Genomic DNA, 17,606 nt, shown 5'->3' with positions numbered 1-17,606 from the left:
GGAGGTTTAGGTTGGATATTAGCAAAAGATTGTCAGGCACTGGAACAAGCTCCCCAGAGAAGCGGTCTCAGCACCAAGCCTGACAGAGTTCAGGACACGTTTGGACGATTCTCTCGGGCACATACTGCGACTCTTGGGGATGATCCTGTGCGGGGCAAGGAGTTGGACTCGATGATCCTTGTGGGTCCTTTCCTACTCAGCATATTCTGTGAATCTGTGATGCTATGATTCTATGTCATTCCACGTCCCGCCGGATCAAGCCATGACAACCCACAAAATACCACGTCAAACTGAGCCAAACCCAACCGTGCCAACACCAACAGGTGGCGACACGTCCCTACTGCACCCCAAAACCAGCCGCGCCGGGGACGTCCCCGGCGCGTCCCCAGCGCAGCGTTAAAGGACTTCCCAGAGCTCGTCCCCGCCTTCCTAAACCCCCCCTCCCGGTTTTCGGGCTGGTTAATCCCGTGTGTAAATGGCAGCCAATGGATGCGGCCGTTGCGCGGGGCTGGGATTAGCGGCGGGGCGAATGGCTGGCACTTTTACTGGGATTACAGAACAAAGAGCTGCGTTCCCTGCCCGATTTGAGGTGGGGGGAAAAAAACCCCAAACCACCCCCCCGGGTTTTTTTTCATTCCTTTAGGCCCCCACCGGGTTATATCGGCTCCGCCCGGGAAGCGGCGGGAGGCGGCGGGAGGCGGCTCCATCCCGGCCCCCGCCCGTCCGCCCCCGCCGCTCCCGCGCAGCCTCGCCGGGGGAGGCAGCAGCGCCGCGCCCCAGCCGCCCGCGGTAAGAAAAAGTTTTGCCCCCCATCCCTTCGTCACGGCTCCCCCCCCACCCCCAGTCACGACTCTGGGGGGGGGCAGCGGCGGGAGGGATGTGGGGGTGGTAGGTGCGATGGGGTGCAGAGGGATATTAGGGCTGGGGGGATGCTGGGGGAGGATAGGTCTCGGGGATGCAGGGGGGGCATCAAGGCTCGGGGGATGATTGGAGTTGTTAGGGCTGGGGGGATGCAGGGGAGCATTAGGGGTCCTGAGGGAAGATAGTGCTGAGGGATGCAGCAGGACATTAGGGCTGGGGCGAGAGGGCTGGAGGATGCGGAGGGGCAACAGGACTGTTGGGGCGTGATCGGGCTGCGGGGGTACAAAAGGATATCAAGGCACAGGGGTGGGCAGTGGGTTGCTGGGGGAATGATAGGGATGCGGGGTGCAGGGGGACAGTAGGGTGGGAGGTCATGCTGGACTCTTTAGGGCTGGGGTATGCTGGGGGTGACAATGCTGGGGAATGCAGGGGGCAGTAGGGCTTCTGGGGGGATGATAGGTCTGGGGGATGCAGGCAGACATTAGGGCTGCTGGGGGGTGTTAGGGCTGTGGGAATCTGTGGGGCATCAAGTGTTGGGATGTAGGGGAGTAGTGGGGTTGCTGGCCTGGATGCCGAGCTCATTGGTGCTGGGGGGATGCTGTGAAGGGAATGCCAGGCTCATCAGTGTGGGAGAGGGCAGGGAGGCAATAGGGATACTGGGGGCTGATAGTGTTGGGGGATGCTGCAGGGCAATTGGGCTTGGCAGGGATGCTGGGGCTGTTTGGGCTGGGAGGGATACTGAGGAGCTGTAGGGCTTGGTGGAGGTGCTAAGGATATTCTGGAGCTCATTGGGGCTGAGGGTCATTAGGGCTGATGGGGGGAATACTGGAGGTGATGATGCGGCTTGGGGTTGGTGGGATCCATGGGGGCTGTTGGGGAGATGCCAATAGGTTTGGGAGGGTGTTACGGGTTGAGGGCAATAGCGCTGCAGGGGAGGATGCAGGGAGCAATAGGGCTGGGGGGGCTGCTGAGGCAGTTGGACAGGGGATGTCTGGCTGGCCCTCGGTGCCAATGGTGTCCCACATCCTGAAGGCAGCTCCAGGGCCACCACCTGCCCTGGCTGTGTCTGATGGTGCCAGGCAGGAAGGGGAGCTAGAAGCAGGGCTCTGCCAGAGCTTGCCTCCTCTCCGACACCACAGGGATCAGTGGCTGCACTGCTGGAAATAGAAACACGGCATTGAGCTGACAAAGCACTTGGGTCTTTGGCTGGGCTGGTTACTGGCCTTGGCACCGTGGCCCACGGGCTGGAGGGATAGACATCCTCTCCTATGGCAAGTGGAAGATTCTCAGTGCCTGAGGATGACCATGATGAGGAGAAAGTCGCTCCCTGGAGATCGGGTGTCCTTGTCTTTCCAGTGCGTGGGGCTGGCAGTGGGTTTATCTGGGATAAGCTGTAAATTGGAGTGATCCTATTAATGCATCTTGTGCAGGAGCAAGTTTGGACCCGGCAGGTAATCCTGGGTGTTTGTGGTGAGCACCAGGCACAGCCAGGCAAGAGCACTTTGGGAGGCGATGGTGCCAGTGAGCACCACGGGGTGGGTGCTGGAGGCATTTTGGGGTGGGTCACCCGCCTACTGCTGCATCCGTCCATCACCTGTCGGTGTGTGAGTTCCAGACATCAGAACCGCCTGGGGACATCAGCATGGAGCCTTGCATGACGGGAGCCCTCGGCTTCAGGGTGTATGCTCTTCACGCTGCTCTTACTTAAGGAGCTGCTGGAAGTGCTGCAGCTGGGGAATAATCCTATGGATGTGAGCACCTTTAATTCCACAGGATCCCTTGTTTCCTGTCCCCAAGAGCGCAGGCAGACCCAGTAAGTCAGTTGTTGCCCATCTGAACCCACAGAATCCCCTCCTGTGGAAACTGCTGCGGCACTTGCTCTGAAATGAGAAAGCTTTATGGGGACCTGACTCTGCCAGCAGCTTAGTGGCTGGGGTGCTAAAGACCATGTCCTAGTGCCGCAGCCGGAGCAGCAAGCCCTGGCACAGCAGCACGTGCTGCCATTGGAGCAATGTCAGCAACTGGTTGGATGTCAGGGTTGCCGTGTCAGGGCAATGTGGCTCTGTGACCACCCGCAGATTCTCTGCTCCTCTCCCTTCAGCCCCACACAACCAGACTCCAAGTGACCACCAATGGACAGGTGCCCTTCCTTGGGGCTGTGCCACTGATTTTCCCATGCACCGTGGCTCTCCGAGCTGGTGTCACCTCTCCAAGGCCACATGTTGGGCTGAGCCCTGCTTGGGATGTGTCACCACTATGCAGGCAGAAGAAAAGTTCAGGCGGCTGCCCTCGCAGGGTGCTTGCAGTAGTGGAGGAGTGACACCAGAAATATGCTCTGATGGCCACTGCTGCTTGCTTCTGCTGTCCCTCCTGAGAGGGCTTTCCATCCTCTGCAGGAGTGGCTGGTGTTGCCACTGGTTGCTGCTCATTCAGGTTTGCTAATGAGAAGTTGGGACAGGAAAGCAGGAACCTGCTCAGGGTCGTGTTTATCAACCTGGCTCTACCAGCCCGAGTGAGAGACACAGTGTCCTTGCTGGCAGGCTGGTACTGTCATGGGAGCCTGGCACATCCTTGCGTGGGGCAGGAGGTGACAAGGAAGGTGGGCCAGTGCAGAGGGCACAGGTCTGGCTGTCCAACATGATGTGCATCACGTATGACTAAAGTGATGCTCTGCTTAAAGGAAGGAGAAAAAAAAGTCTCAGGTCAAAGCACATGACCTCTTGCTGCTGGAGTTAACAGGGGATTCCCATCTGCTGCTCCCACAGGAAATAGCTCAGATTTTTTTTTGGCAATTATCAATCCTCTATACTTCCTTTGGGAATTTCAGTGACTGCACCCCAGCAGGCAGTCTGGAGGAGTGCAGAGTGACTGGCCAGCTGCCCGCTGCAAGGCTAACCCCTGGGGTGGGTGCAGGACTCAGTGCTGGCTGAGGGCTGGGGTGCCATCAGCATCCATTTGCAGGTGCCAGTAGTGGGTGGACGTGCTGGTGGTTCAGTACTGCTGCTCCAGGATGATTGGGCTTGGTGGTGGGTGATGGTTTGAGGAAGGGGATGCTGAGTGGGTGAGGGGCTGTGTTGGTGTCCTTGCTTTACTTCTGGCCCTTCAACCACATCTGCCTTGTGTTACGCCTTGCTGGCAATGACAAACCTTCTTCAGGCGTTTGGGGGGAGTAGAGGCAGATGCTGAAGGCATCTGGGCTGGGTTTACCACCACTAGAAGCCTTCTCCTTGCGGACAGGGAGGAGGAGAGGAAAGGACCTACTGAGTGCCCCTTCTGAGATGGAGATAGCTATCCAGGAGCTAAATATGTATTTATTGGTTCATTTATTGGGAAGAGCCCAGCTGGAAGCTGTAGAGAAGAGCCTCCAGTGTCCATGTGGATGGTGGCCAGAGCAGCGGGGCTGGGGGCATAGAGCAGCCCCAGATGGAGGTTTGCCAGTGAGGTGGCAGCTCTTTGCAAACCAGAGCGAGGCTTCCCAGGACCTTGCTCTGCCCTATGGCAGCCTCTTCTATTTACATCTCTTGAAACATTGTCTTTAAAAAGAAGTCAAGAGCTGCAGAAGGCTTGGAGCTGGACGGTGGTGTCTGTTGGACTTTGGGGATTGGGAGTTTGGGGGTTTCTGGCTCACCGTTTTGATGCTTCGTTTCTTGGTACAGCCTCATTTGTTGAATTTGCTTCAGGCCAGAGAGAAAAATGTGAAGTGGGTCCAGGTGGGTGCTCGGCCCTGCTGTGTGGTGCCCCTAGAGTGATGGAGCAGTGGGCTAGGATGGGGGTTTGCTGCCAGAGAGACCCCCCAAAGCAGCTAGGGCATTGGCTGGTGTGGGAACACACTGTGTCCCATCCTGGTTCAGGAGTTGCTGCCAAACGCCACCTTACAAATGATGGTGTTGTTTCCAAGGGATTTGCCTATGATGCAGCAAGGCTCCTCTCGCTGTGGGAGCAAGGGAAAGCATCCCTCGAGTTGGAATGCTGTGGAGAAAAGCACTGGGTACATGAATCCCCTCCTTGGGAGCAGGCTGTGCTGAGCAGCATTTACATTCCTGCATGCAAATGGCTTCAGTTGGAGTTTTCTGTCTTCATGTGGCCTTGTCTCTGCTCTGTGCTGGTCTGCCTGGTTTAAGTAGATAATTAACCTCAGTGGAATGAGCAGGGGACCAGCAAGGAGCATCACTCTGCTGCTGCACAGCCGTGTGGTTGACATAGTCCTTTGCCAGCGTGTCCCTCCTCAGAACCGATCTCCACCTCTCGCATGAGGGGTGAGATGTCCATCTTATTTTCTTTTAATCTGTAACATTAAATAGAGCAAATGCCAGTGGGGAGGTCAGTGTGGACCCAGGATGGGTCCTGGAAATGTGTCATCCAGTGCTCACCTGCATGCCTGGGACCTCTGCCCCAGGCGATTGAAGAGGACAAGACAGAAGTTCCCTGCCCATGGGTGACATCCCCTATGGGTGTGCCAGGGTCTGGCAGTGCCCCTGAGCCATTCAAGTGGGTGTGAGCAGTCGGGTGCAAAGGCTTGTAGTGGGTACCACGGACCTGCTGTTGATCTGTTCCCACAGCCCCATAGGCAGACTAAAACCTGGGAGCTCAGAGGGTGCTTTGGGGTATAGATCCCTTTGGAGATGGCTGGGAGGAAAACTGGTGTGCAGGATGTTTTGTAAACATTTTTAATTTTTGGAACATTTCTTGAACTTTTTGGTGATGTGTGTGGGTGGTGGTCCCTACCAGGGTTGTGTGTCCCACTTAACTTGGATGTACCCTATAGGAGAAACCTCCCCCCCAGTGGGTGGACAGAGGTTGGAGGGGTCTACATGCTTCTGAGAGAAATCCATGGTGCCTGGGCCCTGGTAACAAATAGCAGGTTTTTCAGTCCCACTTCAAATCCCTGGACGAGGTGGGATAGAGGCATGGAATCCCAGCCATGGGTTGTGCCAGCAGTGTGACCATCGAGGAGCCCTTAGCTTCCGTCTCCCTCACTTTAAAAAAAAGAAGGCAAAACCCCCCCCTAAGTTTTCGTTTTCCAACAGATTGGAAGAACATAGAGACAGTTGGTCTTGCTCAGGGAAAACTCATGGAGTGGGAGTCTTCCAGAGCAAGGTGACACTGGAAAATGAAACCAATGCAGTAAGTGAAGAAGACCTCCATGGTTTTATCTGGTTGCTGTACAGGAAGATGTTTCACCCATCTTTAAAGGGATGAATGCATCTCTGTGCCCAGGTTTCGGCAGAGCTCACGTGCTGCCTTTAGTTCCAGCTGCATCTGCTTCCCTGCCTGGGAAACCTCCCGTGCCTTAGTGCCTACAAGAGGTGACCTTGCCTTAGGGCACTGACTGCCATGCCAGGTTGCTCATCTGCTGCTGGGCTGCAGCCTGGTGGCGCCAGAGAATTGGCCCTGGGCAGTGGGGACAGCTCTGGCCATTCCGCCGGGATGGAGATGGCTCCCTGGAGGTGGTCAGAGCCCCCCACAGATGAAAGGGACAAACCTCGCCCTGCCTCTAGTTAGCAGCAGCCCTCATGCCAGAAATGAACCAGGGGGTTAATTCAGAAGGGCTCAGTGCCAGGAAGCGTGTCGACGAGGGCACCCGGGAGCAGTGCTGATAAGGCAGGCACTGCCTTCCGCTGCCTGCCTGCCATCGGGGAGAACTGTGGGATGCTGAAAGGTTTTGGATGAGGCTTGAGGTGAGCTCCTGGTCCATACCCTGTTGCAGGGCAGAGACCGTAGAAGGACATGGGTGGCAAGGGTAGGGTTCTCCCTGGAAATGCTGCCTCTTGGACCTTCTCAAGAGGGACCTTAAAAGATGGGTTGTGTTCATGGTTCATGGCAGGATGGGTACTGAGCTCAGCAGGATGGGTATTTTGGCATGTCTCCCTGGCACCAGTAGGATGGGGCTGCACCCACTGCGACCAGGCTTTAGGATCTGCTTGAGGCTTCCACCAAAGCCACACTCCTCCCCAGTGGGCTAGTTTTCTGCTTGTTTCGCTGCAGGGTAAGACACAGGGATGGAAAAACCTGTAGGGAAGGCAAGATTATGTCTTGCTAATTAGTAAGAGCCTGATTATCATTTCTTCCCAGACCTCTGGTAATGATTAAATATATGGGAATTATCTTTATTATTTGTATTGCATTAGTATTTAGAAGGCTGGGACCCTGTTTGCTCTGCAGACAGGGAATGACAGTCCTTGCCAGGAGAAATGCTGTCTCTGGTGTTCTGAATGGGCTGGGTAGATTGGGAGTTGAGTTCTGTGCCCGTGGCATCACCCAAATTGCTGCAGCTCCACATCCTGACACTTAGAAGTATTTAAAGTATTGAATCCTACATCCTTTTGCTTGCATGTGAGTCACATCTGCTTTAGTATGGGGGGAAAAAAATCAGTGTATTACCATGACCCCTAAAATTGTGATTTATATAGAGATTTAAAATACATACACGTATTTTTGGCACCAGGGTTGTCAAAGCGCAGGAGTTGGCCACTCCTTTTAGATGCTCTAGCTTTATTGTTGGAGGGCTACAATATAAGGCAGTCTTATTAGGTAACTATAACAATGTTAGGAGCCACCATCTGCTGAAGTGCTGCTGCAGGGGGCAGTGGGAGGCAGCTCCCACTGCTCCCCTGCTACTTCCTGCTGGCATCTGCCATGTCCTAGGAGAAACATGAGTGGTTGGTATGGATGGAGAAAGGGCTTTTCCTTGTGGCTTTGTCCCTTTTAATCACCTAGGGTATGAGCTGTTGAACCCTTCCAACTGGTGAGGACCAATTCCCATCGGAGTGTAGAGGGGCTGTTGGGGTGGTGTTAAGGTCCTTGATAAGTTTCCCAAAAACTGGGTCACCACGTTGCTGAGCTGTGGAGACCCAGATGTGTGGGGATGCTCTGGTCTGCAAGGACACCCCATGATGCCACCAGGTCCCTGGGTGCCACAGCATCATCCTTGCTCCCACCCTACTCTGTCCTGGTGGCAGCGGGGACCCCTGCACCTCCCTGGGCACTGAAAGCATTTTTGTAATTGCTGGCAGGAAGGGTTGCACTTAGTCGGCAAAATATCTGAAGAACCTTGCTTGTTTAAAGTGCCTTTGGGGTATGGGTCTTAAACATCTTAGTTGGGATTTGGGTTGGAGGTTTTCATCCTCGGAAAGGCAGGCAGGGGGAAGGGAGCCTCACCGATGCCCCAAGCCTGCTTGCACCTTCTGACAAGGTTATAAATTAGCTTCATTAGAGGAGGATCACTAGAAATAAATTGCTCCACACCCTTTAGGGGCATCGCTGGGCTGTAATTTCATTCGTCTTTTTGGAGGAAAATGCCTAGGAACCCCTTAAGTGAAATTACAACATTTTACCCTGAGCTAGAGCTTGGTATTTTTGCTCCCCAAAATGCACATGCACCCATGCCCTCAGATGAAGCTCATCCAGGAGCTTGAATCATGCAACCATAGAATGATTTGGGTTGGAAGGAGCCTTAAAGATCATCTCATTCCAACTCCCTGCCATGGGCAGGGACACCTTCCACTAGACCAGATTGCTCCAAGCCCCATCCAACCTGGCCTTGAACACCTCTAGGGATGGGGCAGCAACAGCTTCTATGGGCAGCCTGTTCCCATCAAAGATGGGGGGTTAGCTGGGGTTCACTGCACATGGCAGTCCCCTGCCCCACAGCTCCTTGGGAGGTGCTGAGCTGGGAGAGGAGCATGCTGGACATCAGGACCCTATGAAACAGCACAGCTCAAGCCAAGTGCCCCAGTGCTCTTAGTACAGATCCATGGACAGAAGTGAGTGGGCAGTGACCTTTTACAGGATGTTAGACCTGTTAGAATTAGCAACAGGTTGTATTATTTATTTAATTTTAAAAGAGAGGGGAGAAAAGAAAAGATGTGTAAGAGGGGTGAGCCATGAGTAAGTGACCCGTGCCATGAGCTGATCAACCCAGTGCAGTGCAGCCCCGTCACCTCCCATATGAACTCTTGGAGTGAAGACCTGGCTCCAGGACAGGTCCAGCATCCACCTGTGCCCTTCCCATGGCTCCTTGCTGGATCCTGCTGCAGGGAAAAGCAAGTAGCATCCAATTCCACCTCTGTCCTGGGCCCCTCAAATAGTTATTGTTTAGGTGGCCTAATTTTTCCCCCCACCTGCTCAAAGGTTTATTCGTTTGGAACGTGAGAGAGCATGAAATCAGCCCTACATCTCACCAGCATTGTCTTCCCAGAGCCACCTGCTGGCTTTCCCCATACCACCCCTCAGAGGGTTATGTGGTCTCTTGAAAACCTCTTTGTTTCCTACATTTGCTGTTGTAATTTATGTATGATGTTGCTGCTTCTTGAAAAACAAGGTATTAATCTCCATGGGAATTACACCTGCAGAAATCCAGCCCTATCGCTGCCTGTGCGAGGCTGTCCATGATAAAAGCCAGCTCTGGTACTGCTGCAGCGATGCAAAGTTTCCACTACTTTAGCATTCGACAAGGGCGACGCTTGGCTCCCCTCTGCACCTCATCTCAGTACTCTCTGAACATCAGCTGCTCAGTTTGGGGCTTCATTCCCTAAAAAACTTTTCCCCCCCTGATTTTTTTCTCTCCCCCCATCAGCATGGGATCCCTCAATGTATTTTTTTGCCTTTTGGTTAATTTTTTTTTTATTTTTTTTCCGTAAGCAAGATGCATATTTCAACACTCTCTGACCTTTGGGTGCACTGTGGACCTGACATGGTGATGTTGATGGACAGAGCAGAGAGTGTGCGTCCCACAGGGCCAAATGTACCTGTGGCCGAGGCTGGCAGCGCACTCCTGGAAAGGACTATTTGTAACTACTGGACTGGTGCTGGGTTGCCATCAGTGCACTGGAGCACATAGGCATCCTTTATTATTTTAAATTTGAAAATTCAAAATAATGTGGAGTTGTCTCTGCTGTGGGGAGCTGCTGCTGACAACACTTGAGGATATGGCTTTCCCACATTATGGGGGGTCTTATCTGTGCCTGGACCAACAGGTGGGCTTTGCTGTGGCGCTGTCCCAGTGGGGCAGGTAAGCTGATGCCTGTCAGCATTTGGAGCTGGCCCTTTGGAGATGCAAGACCAGAAGAGCATGGGAAATGTCTTCTGTCTTCTGTCGGGTCTGCAGGTGAGGAGAGCAGTGGGAGAGTGACTCTTCTCCTGGTGCTGGTTGATGACAGTTGGCTGCCCCATATTCCTGCGGCTCCACACAACCCAAAACCAAAATGGCAGCATCTGGTGCACACCAGCATCGCCTGTGTGGGACATAGGACACAGTTCTGAGGTCTCTCTCTTCTTCCTCTTCCCCAAAACACCTTGTGGTTGGATCAGGCTCAGGGAGTGCCAAGCTGAGTCTGCACCCCCACTGTGTGCTCCCTGCCTGAAAGCCATCACGATGCCTACGGAAAACCTTGCAACAAATATGGTTCCTCTGTGTGCTGTGGGTGATGCTGAGTGGCTTTCTGTCCTCCCCACCTCACCAACCTGCTTTTCCCAGTGATGCTATGACAGGCATTTAAGCCCAGAACCTTCCTTCCAGTATTGATTTTGCTTTCTGCTCGAGACTCTGTATTGCCCTTGGTATTTGGGGAGCAGCTTGAAGGATGCTGTGGAGAGCCAGACTGCCACCTCAGGGTGCTTCATGTCCTTGGCAGTGAGGTAATGGGCATGGGGTTTGGGAGAGGCATTCATGGGGACGGATCCTTGGAGGTGCTAATCTCCGGGGGGTTGTGGGTTTGGGCTGTGAGAAGCACTCCTTGAAGATGCTGGAGAGATGTGAGATCACACTCAGCTCCTGAGGAAAGCTTCTTGTAGGATGGCTGGGGCGGCTTCTCCTCCCAGTCCCAAATCACTAGCCTTGGGCAGAGGTTAAGGTGTTTCCATCCATCTTGGGGAAAAACAGCATTTTGCTTTGAATCAGATTTTGGGGCTCCATCTGGATCAACAGATTCACAGAGTATGAGGCACATTGGCAGAGTGGCCAAATTAAATATTTACCTGCCCACTATAAAGAATCTCTGGGTTTAGCCACTCTGGCTACCTGTGGAGCAAAGAGCCTTGCTGAGCACTTGCTGGCTCCCCAGGCATGGCACCCTTGCTGCACCCCTTGCCTAATTACTTCCCACCCATTTAAGAGAAACTGGTTGAGAAAGGAATTCACAATCCCAGGCTCTATGCGTCCTCATGTGAATGCTGTGATCAGGGATGGATGGAGCAGGGATGGATGCGGGCGAGTGTGCTGCTTCCTGTCCTCCTGGCTGAAATGAGAGGTCATTAGGGGCCTTTGGTGTTGCGGTGATTTGATGTTTGAAAATTCTCATTTTTTTCAATTTCTACAAGTTTTGTGACATATGAGGCTGTATGAGTCTTGACAGGGCTTGGGGTATGGATCTGTGCTCAGCGATGTTCTGAATTGGGGTGATGGAGAGGCTGAGCTGATTCCCAGCAGTGCAGCCCCTTGTTGCCCATTTCATGGATGACCACACTGGAGGGTTCCCATTTTTTAACCCAACAAATCCATGTGCAAAAAATTAGCTGCAAGCCCCAAAAATAAGCCGTATGTCATCTGCCTTCCATGTGACAAGGTGCTCCCCCTTTTTTCAGCCCCAAAAATCTCTTTTTTTGAAGGGTGAACCCCCACCCCTGGTATCACCTCTCCTGCAAGTGTCACCATCACAGAGCTAAGTCATCATCAAGTCACTTCTCACGTCCAAAGCATGATGCACGTGTATTTATTTTCTGTTATTTATGGGGCACCTGAGCCAGGCTCTTGCTTTCCCTAATGGCAAGGAACCAGGGTGCCTTATGGCTGCTTTGGCATCCCGGTCCTGCCTTGGGCACACCAGGAGGTGGTGAGTACTGGGCCTTGGGTTCTTATTTCCATGCCATTGCACCTAAAGCAGGCTCAGAATTTGGGATGCCACTTCTCTCAATGCCTTGTTGGGTGCCAGAGTTGCCGATTAAGGGAAATGCGCCACAAGGCAGGTTTGCTTTGCAGGATTAAAATCAAATAAATATTTATGCACTATGCAAAGCAGCTCTAATAAGATATGCGTGTCATTGGGAATTTGAAGCAGTTTCGACTTAGTCCTGAGATGAAGGGGTGTGCATGTCAGTGCAGTATGGGGGTTTAAAGGCATATTTCTTCTGCTGCACAAAAATAAAAACAGAGAGAGAAAAACAAAGAGTTGTTTTGCATCTTGGGCTGCTCTGGTCTTGGCTTTCACTGTCTTCTGCATCCTTATGTCTTTAGCTGCAGGGATGGAGAAGAGCCAGGGAGAGAGGGCAGTGCAGGCAGCATTTCGGATGCAAATATAATGCTGGCCCCGCTCCTAATATTCACTGTGTTTACATGTAAATGCAAACAACTGTTGACTTAGTTTCAATAGATAATGTGTTTCATAACACAATGAAAATGAGAATTAAGCTGGAATTTAGCAGGGGGAACATGTGTTTGTGCAAGACTTCGGGCTCTGCTGGCCCCATGTGCCGTATTATGGTGATGGCAGTGGGTGATTGGCATCACTGGAAGCCCACTCTTGCTGGTATTGGGGCCAATCATTTCCCTGCCTAATCCTCCTTGAAACATGTGAGTGGGATGAGGGCAAGACTGGGTGGCTGCAGTTTTAGGGAGCTGAGCTGACCCATTGGGGAAGCTGGGGAGAGGGCTAGCATCCCCCCATCCAGGGTTATAGGGACCAGGGCTGATCTGGGCCTGTTTCCCCCTGGGAAAGAAGGAGCTCATGTTCTCTGGGGTGGGTCAAGGTGTCAGGGAAGGGAAATGCTGTCCCAAGCTGCCATGTTGGAGCCTGAGTGCCAATGAGTCCCAGGAGGGAGGAAGTGTCAGCAGCCAGGTCACCTTGTCCTGAGGTGACTCCAAGCAGAAGCATGTGGGAGAGGGCCTGGCTATGTTTTCGAGCCAGATCCTGGCCAGCCCAGAGCCATCCTCACGGGGCTCCCTGAGGCCAGCCCCGACACCCACCCAGGCAGCCTTTGAGTCATGACTGCAATTACCACGATCAGAGCTGCTCCCACCACCTTTGCCCTAGGCTGTCACACTCCCCACCCCACTGCAGCCCACATGCCTCTGGAAGCGAGCCATAGCAAACCCCCCCAGGATGCTGTGCTTCCCTTCCCGGGTGAAGGCACTGATATGTGTGGGCAGCTCCCTACAGCCCCTAGGGGAAGAGGCATCATTGGGGCATTGGCAGGTTGGGACCAGCAGGTGTGTGATCACTGTCCCTGGGTGTGGGTCTGTTCTGTCTGTCTGTCTGCCTGCCCCTGTCCCTGGCTGGCTGCCGCCTGTGCACCAAGCAAGGCTTATGGTGCACGAGGCTCAGTGTTAAGAAACAGCTGAGCTCCTGTGAATGTGGTGGGGGTGTGGTGCACCCAAGCTGTATTAAACAGTGGAGAATCTCTCCACAGGAGCTGTGGGGATGGTCACACTGGTGGGGATGCCTTGGCTGGAGGTGGCATGGCTCTACCAGCCTCTGGGTGCCCCTGAGCCACAAAGCTGCTGCTCCTGGGTTGCAGGAGCAGCACAGCAGGACCTGGCGTTGCAGCCCCAGTCAGGATGCTGGGCAGCCCAGGGAAGCTAAAGCTGCTCATGGCCATCCCCAGTGGCTCCTGGTGTGTTGCCTCACCATGGAAGGTGATGTCCCTGCTCAGGGTGAGTGGGGGCTGTAGCACCCGCAGGTGTTTGTGTCTGGCAGCAGTGGTGATCCCAAGCCTTGATAGTACCACAGTAAGGGCAGGGTTTGCATGAGCAACTGCAGGTTTTGAGTGTCACAGCCAGAGGCTGCCCGAGGAGGAAATGGGAACCCCAGCTGTCTGCCCCTCCCTGGTGGCACTGCCTCTCTTGATGGGTCACACCAGGGCAGGTGCATGCTCACCTTCACCCAAGACTACTCCAAGGCTGGTGTGAGTCACCTGCCTGTACGGGGATGCCCAGTTCTGGACAAACATCGAGGGCATGGGTGACAAGGAGCAGCCAGCACTGGCTCTCTACACACATGGTCCCACTGTGGGGTCGGGGTGACAGAGGACCTGCTCTCACCTTTCTGACTCATTCCATAAAATAAAATAAGGAAGAAGGGAGAAGGGCTTCTGTCTCTGAGCCTCCTTACCTCCCCTTAGAAAGGCATTCTATTTTTTTTATTGGGTTCATTTATGTAGCAGAGAGACAGGCCTGGGATTAGCAAACAGCCTGTCCTGTAACATGGGGAATACTCAGTACTGAGAACCAGTAACAAGAGAGAAATATTAGAGATAAAATTAAACATAATGAGATAGATGTCGGCTCTCTATCAGGAATCACCTTATGCAGAGTTAATTGCCTGTGCAGAGCGGAAAGTGGGTGACTAGCAGTAGTGACCGTGGGATGGGGTTGGTGAGGGGGAGGTGGGGAGGGGCTGGTGCCATCAGCAGAAGCTTTGCAAAAGGAAAAAGCATTGGGGTTGAGTGTTGAGGAGAAAGATGAGGTGCCCAACAGCATCTGAGGTACTGGGGTGGACCATCCTCTGCTGAGCTCTTGTGAACTCATTGCCCCCAGCCCGGGCTCTCTGTGTATTTGCAGCTTGGGTACTTTTTTGCTAGATAATTCAGATGATGACGATGATGATGATGACGATGATGATGATTATCTGGAGCACTGTCCTGTTAGATGGACAAAGCGGACATGCTGATCGAGGTGACAGCTATTGAGCACTGTTTGGAGAAAGCAAACCTCATACTAGGATGTGGGGCCAGGGCTGCAACACCTACGACTTAGTGCATATATGATTTTTCCTTAATTTAGTGGGGAGGGATAAAGAAGGCAAAAAAAAAGGCAAAAAAGCATGTGTCTGTGTATATAAAATTCAAGTTGGGCTCTTGGTGACTTCACAGAAAACAACAGGCTTTTTATATTGGCTCTGGGGGTAGGAGGAGAGCAGGCTAGAATAAAGATTTACAGTGTTTGGGAGATTAAAGGCCCTTGGTACATTGCTCAAATACCACGAGATTAGTTTCCAAGGAGACGGATACCAGTTGCCATAGGCACTGGGGGGGGGGGGTGGCCAGGAATTAGGATTGCGATTTTTTTATCCTGATCACGCAACCAGTAGCTGAATGCTGTTAAAACTGGACTTTAAATAACCCCAGCATTAGTATATGCACTGCTGAACTGGGGGCTGGGAACTGGGGTCTGCCTGCCTTTCCCTGGCCCCAGGACCCAGTTAGAGGTGCAGGGTGGGACCCAGGTGTTGATGGAGGGATGCCAGGGGGTACGGGGCTGGGGGCCCAGGTTGCTGCAACGCCAACACCTTCCTTGCAGGTTATTCTGTGGCTTCTGGGTTCATTTCATCTCACTTGTTCTCTAAGCAAGGGACTGATGGCATCTTCTTGCAATAACCAGCAGTTGTGGCAGTGCAGGGGCCAGGGATCATCATAGAATCATGGAATAGTTTGTTTTGAAAGGGACCTTAAAGATCATCTAGTTCCAAACCTCCCTGGCCTGGGCAGGGACACCTTCCACTAGACCAGTGGGATGTACCAAGGGGTAGAATTAGCAGCCTGCTAATTTTGGCTTCCCCTGGCCACTTGCTCCTAGGAAGTGCAACCTGAGCCCTAGTGCGTGAGGTGCTGGATCTGCACCCTCGCTCCCGCATCTGTTCCCGCCTCTTCTTCTAGGAACTGCCAAGCAGTGCGTTTTGTCCGGGCTGTATGGGAAGGGGTGCTGAGCTCCCCGATGCTGAGTTTTGGGGCTGGGCATCCCCCTGGAGAAGGAGGCTCAGCCCTAGGAGCCGTGCAGGCACCCAAGTCCCTGTGGCTGGATGGCTCTGCTCACCCACCAGCCACCATGAAGCTCATCATGGCCTCATTGACCCAGCCACTCATGAGGGGCAAGATCCAGCTCTCCATGTGTGATGCTTGCAGCATCCACCCTTGCTGTGGTGGGAATGGTCTGATTAACACTTACTTTTTTTTCCCCTCCCTTTTTTTTTTCTTTTAAATTTCTTTAATAACTGAAGAGGCAGTTCCTGGAAGCAAGAGCTTCTCTTCCTACCTGCTGTGAGATTGTGGCATGGAAACTTGTCTGGAACTGAAAGCCATGCTGCTGGAGCTCCACAGGCAGAGTGGTCCCCCAGCAGCTGCCATACCATGGAAGTGTTTATCCTGGGGGAGATCACATACAGCTTCTGAAGGGCACTTGATCCTCTTCTGTCTCTCTTTGCACTAGTAGAAGCCTATTATAATTTTACCATATTATATTAAGATGTGCACCTGGGCTGGGCTTAAGGAAATCAAGGTGGCAGCAGAATGCCATGCTCTAGTTGGGGAGACAAAGTGAAATTCCTGTGGCAGACACTTTCCCCCACAGGAACCCCCAGTTTGCTCTCTGCTTCTTTCATAAGTGGGACTAAACCATGGCAGATTAACCAGGAAAGCGGAGTTCAGGCAGTGATGCTGTTGAATGTTGTGGTGCTGGGGTGTATATGAGGAGGTTTTCCAGCAGGTGCCTTGAGTTTTTTGGGTAAAACAAAACAGGGAAGGAGGTGTTTGGTGATGGGAACTTGTTCTGCCCTGTGCTGCCTGTTTGGAAGGAGCGGGGAGGGGAGATACAGGGTTTGGGAAGGCTGGTAGATGCAGTGAGGTAAGACCTACTGGCACAGTGGGGATGTGGGCACAAGCAGTTGGGTGCCCCAGACTGCATCGGAGGCTGTTTGCCCCCCAGCTCTGCTGCTTTCAGGGTTTGGAAAAAGGTATTAGCTTGAAAAGTAGCAAAATAAAAGGGAATTTGTGGATCTGGGAAGAGACATAGCAATAGCTATGGGGCAGCACTTAGACAAGATTTGGGGCTGGGAGTACGCTGACACTCACATTTGGAAGATACAGATGTGTCCTCAGCAAATGCTTCTCACACGAGGTGCATCAACTGGGTCCCCTAAAACCCAAATCTCCTCGCGTGTCCCAGGAGAGATGTGCTGCAGGGGTATACACATGTAGGGCACAGATTAGGAATTTGGGGGATTTTGGGGGTGTTTAGACATTTGAGGGTGTTTCTGGGCATTTTGTGAGTACCCTGGACTGCAGTTAATCTGCTGTACCACTGGCATCGTGCTGATGGTGCAGCTCTGCAGCTCACCAACCACCTGCTAACCGTGAACCATTAGGGAATGAGGCATCATTAGGGACAAAGTAAACCACCTTGGCATGGGTGTGAGTTACCTGGCTAAGGATGGACAGGATCTGGCTACAGAGGCTGAAGACTAGTGCTGAATTAGGCGTTAAGGGATTCAGGTTTAGTCAGGGAGCATGGATGGGTTAAAGCAGGTTGCCCATGCAGAGCAGAAATCTCCACTGCTGTGGCAAAAATCCCAAGGCCAGCTATTTGGCAAATGCAGGGTCGTGCCATGGTGCTCCTGCACGCAAGACAGCTTTGATCACATCCACTGGCTCCGCTGATACTGGTGTTTGCTTAAGCAATTAGAAAAAAACACAAGCGGAAATTCAAGCCTGGTCCCTTCCCTGGCTTTCGACCTGCTGTGGCTGATGTGGTTTCCAGGGTTTTTTGCTCAAATGACTCCAGCTTGCCAGGCACCTTCCTGCTCACAAGTGCCTCCAAAAAAAGAGACCTCCAAAATCCCTGAGATGGAGTGGGACAGGGAAATGCCTTCTGAGTTGCTGCCCCTTCCTCACTCGTGACATAATCCTTAGTGTGGGTCCTGCTCCAGAGCGATGTCCCAAAATGGGAGACAGGGATTGGCCCCTTGCTTGGAGAGGGGACA

The 17,606-nt window shown here is 52.9% G+C and overlaps 1 protein-coding gene across 8 annotated transcripts in view; it reads left to right on the top strand.

Annotated features, from left to right (window-relative positions):
* The first annotated feature begins 733 nt into the window (after positions 1-733).
* Positions 734-17,606, top strand: part of GTF2IRD1 (GTF2I repeat domain containing 1) — a 70,515-nt gene continuing 53,642 nt past the window's right edge. For all 8 annotated transcript variants that reach the window (XM_027669922.1, XM_027669926.1, XM_027669920.1 and 5 more), the window contains exon 1: positions 734-789. The gene's annotated coding sequence lies outside the window, so the exon portion shown is untranslated. The remainder of the gene's footprint in view (positions 790-17,606) is intronic.

Source organism: Corapipo altera, unplaced genomic scaffold, assembly GCF_003945725.1.
Source record: "Corapipo altera isolate COAL_440 unplaced genomic scaffold, ASM394572v1 61548, whole genome shotgun sequence".
NCBI classification, from domain to species: domain Eukaryota; kingdom Metazoa; phylum Chordata; class Aves; order Passeriformes; family Pipridae; genus Corapipo; species Corapipo altera.
This window is presented reverse-complemented; position numbering and strand designations above follow the sequence as displayed.